At 34.8% G+C, this 3,559-nt stretch overlaps 1 pseudogene; it reads right to left on the reverse strand.

The window, feature by feature from the left end:
• Positions 1–1,046: 1,046 nt before the first annotated feature.
• Positions 1,047–1,449, reverse strand: LOC129677325 (single-stranded DNA-binding protein, mitochondrial-like; annotated as a pseudogene).
• Positions 1,450–3,559: the final 2,110 nt, after the last annotated feature.

Raw genomic sequence — 3,559 nt, forward strand, 5'->3', positions numbered from 1 at the left:
TTGGTCACTGTGCAGTCTCTGCTACCCTGCTGATCAGACACAGTGTGTAATCAGCTCTGCCATCTAGGATCTGTTGTTTAATTTTTACTGAATATGAGTATTTTGCTTGTATGCATGACTATGTACCTCTTGTGTGCCTGCTCCTCACAGTAGGCAGAAGATCTCCTCAGAACTCATGAACCTAGAACAATGGGTAGTAGTGGGTTCCATGTAAACACTGACAATTGAGCCCAATTATATGCAAGAGCAGCAAGAGTTCCTCACTCCTGAGCCATCTCTCCTGCCTTATGTTGCTTATTTATGACCAGCATTTACATTGCTAATATTTTTATCTTTCTATTTTTACCTGTTTAAACATGCTTTTCCTTTTAGTAAGATCTTATTAATGTTACAGGTTAAGCTGTGGCACTGCTGATTTCTGGAAGATTAATACAGAATTGGAATGAATGTATAATTCCTTGTAGGAGCTTCAGGAAAGATCACTGAGTTTTTTCTCCATATTATATTTGTTTGAATGACTTTTAGGGGAGGCTCAGTCTTACAATATAGGTCTGGATGTCCTGAAACTCTTTGCATATGTCATGCTGGCATACAACTCAATGAGATTCACCTGCCTCTGCCTTCTGAGTGATGGAATTAGGGACATAACTGAATATACCCAGATAGTCCATCATTTTTGTAGTTAATAACTGTTCATAAATTTCTCTGATATGTACTCAGTACTGTTCATCTGTTCATTTCTCTCTGTGTCTCTGTGTCTATCTTTCTCTTTCTATTTCACTTTCTTCTCTCTGTTTGTCTTTGTCCACATTAATTGGCATGTCTATTCCAAGGCTATATCCTATTCAAAAAGTTCAAGTATGACACAGTTATTCAGTTTTTCTACCAAGAATGACTTATTGATAACATTAGCACTTCCTTTTTAATATAAAAGCTTTAATCTTTATTTTTCAAATATAGACTATACATGATTTGGAAAGGAGAATATACAAAACAATTATCAAAGAAAAATCATGTGTTCTATGCCTTTTCTTTTGTCTGGTCACATATATGATCTTATCAGCTATGATTGTTGTTTGCCACCTCACATTATTTTTATCCATGTATTCACTGTACTCCACTTTCCCTTCCACAAATATATGAGTCCCCCTTTTCACATACTGATATGCCACTTCCCTGAGGAATGGTCAAAACATGATATTCAGTGCCATGTTGTCTTTTGACTGAGGTCACCCATTTGTTCAGTGTCCCCTGATCACCACATCTCATTTGTTGCTAGATAAAGTATCAAGACTGTTTTTTCCTTCCACCTCATGAGAGGACCATGACTGACTTGGTCAAGGAACAGAACAGGATTCATAGATCGCTCAAGAACCCAACTGCTCACTACTTTAGATTCCTGTCTTACAAAGTGATGAAACTCCTGTAACACAGGTCTTCAAAGCACACCTTTGGTTTTGTTTTTACAATCTAACCTTTAAGCTTTTTCATCTCCCCTCCTTCACCCATTGCAGAGCATCCAACTATCTAACATTAGCACTTCTGTATCAGAAAATAAATGGAAGAAGCACTAGAATTATATTATTATATTGCCAATGAAGTATAATTGTATATTGTTGCCAATGTTTCTGTTGTACAAGTGTATGGCATATTTTAGAATTCAGTGACCTTCAATGATGTGCATGTGAAATTCAGCCAAGAAGAATAGGCTTTGTTGGAAACTTCTCAGAAGCAACTCTACAAAGATGTGATGCTAGAGACCTGCAAAAACCTCACTGCTATAGGTAAGACTGTGAATTTTCTTTCACTTTTAAAATAAGGAGCCAACTCTTACTTTGTTGTTAATCCTCTTCTGTAATTCCAAATGAGAATGAGGTCAGGCATGGTTCTAAAGGTCACAGAAGATAGCGATTTAAGTTTTTCCTTAATAATAATATGATAATATGATATTTCCAATAACATATATATTCTGGTACTATATTTTAGGCTACAATTGGGAACACCATAATATTGAAGAACATTTTCAAAGTTTTACAAGTAATAGAAGGTAATTGTATATGCATGCTGATACAGATATGAATCTTAAGAAATTTTAATGTGTCCTGGAAATTTGTTTTTTGTTTTTGTTTGTTGGATGCTTTTTATTTTTTTTTGAAACAGTTCTTTTTTTCTGTGTAGCCGTGGCTTGTCTTACACTTGCTTGGTGGAACAGCCTGACCTCGAAATCACACATATCTGCTTGTTTCTGCCTCCATGAGTGCTGAGATTAAAGGCATGTACCAGCACACTTGGCTGTGTCCTGGAAGTTTTAAAGAAAAGCAACACTTTAAAAACAGCTCCGCTTTAAGTGTACTGATGATCATTAAAATCTCACAATTCCATGTACTTCAATGTCCGGTATCTGATTTGTGTTTGCAAGGCACTCCCCTAAGAAGGAAGAAAATAAAATAAATGTTGTAACAGAAAATACCATTTGAATCATATGGATATAACAGCTACTGAGTTGAACTGCCAATCTGTTTAGTTTCATTCCATCTACTCAGATATTGTAAGAGGTATACACCTTCTAACAAACAAATATTTCATAGTACAACTAGCATTACTAATATTCATGCAGTAACATTGTAAAGTTTAGTGAAAGGAGGAACTTATGACAATCAAGAATATTGTTATGGAGAAATCTTGATCCCTATATGACATGCCTATGATGAACAAAAAACAAACTGTGTTAATTCAATGTGGGAATCTTTTATTATTCTTGTAATTTAAATAGGTATATCATATGTCACAATGTTTCTAAGGCACGTGAGCAGAGGGATATTGAAAGAAGCAGTGTAGCTGTCTTTCTCAAAGAACAATTAATTTTGTAGTAGTCCCCAATTTGTGTAGATTTTCTGAATGCAATAAATAGTTACTATTATTTGGTTTTGCAACTTCACTGAGAATTCATCAGCAAACTCAGCTGCTGAAAATACCTATGAATACGAGGAATTTGGAACTTCTGCTTGTCCTGGTTCACTTTGCAAAGAAAGTGTCATTCATACAGTAAAAAAAAAAGTGAATTGGATTGCTGTGGTAAAGGTCTGGATTCTTAAAATACTCTTCATATATAAAAAAAATCCTCTTATAGAAAAATGATAGTATAAAAGTGAACCACTAACAAATGCTCTTACCATCCCAGGGATCTTCAAAAATGCCCATAATTAAGGGGAAAAAAACCATGAATGTAAATAAAGTGATAAAACTTTAAAATTTGATTCTTCTTTATCATTAGACCAAATTATGAAATTAATTCATATAGATAAACATATTTATTAGTGTAATGCAATGACTGTGGTATATCTTTCACATGTGCTAATTATCTTTGCAGGCATGAAAGCAGTTGTACTGGAGAGAAACCTTCTAAATGCACTCTAGGTGGTAAAGCCTTCCTCTATACCACTGATCTCATATGACATAAAAGAACACACACTGGAGAGAAGCCTTACAAATGTAATCAATGTGGTAAACCCTTTCAACAAAACAGTCATCTCATAAGCCATAGAAGAACACACACTGG

Source organism: Psammomys obesus, unplaced genomic scaffold (genome assembly GCF_907164565.1).
Source record: "Psammomys obesus unplaced genomic scaffold, mPsaObe1.curated_primary_1811, whole genome shotgun sequence".
Lineage (NCBI taxonomy): Eukaryota > Metazoa > Chordata > Mammalia > Rodentia > Muridae > Psammomys > Psammomys obesus.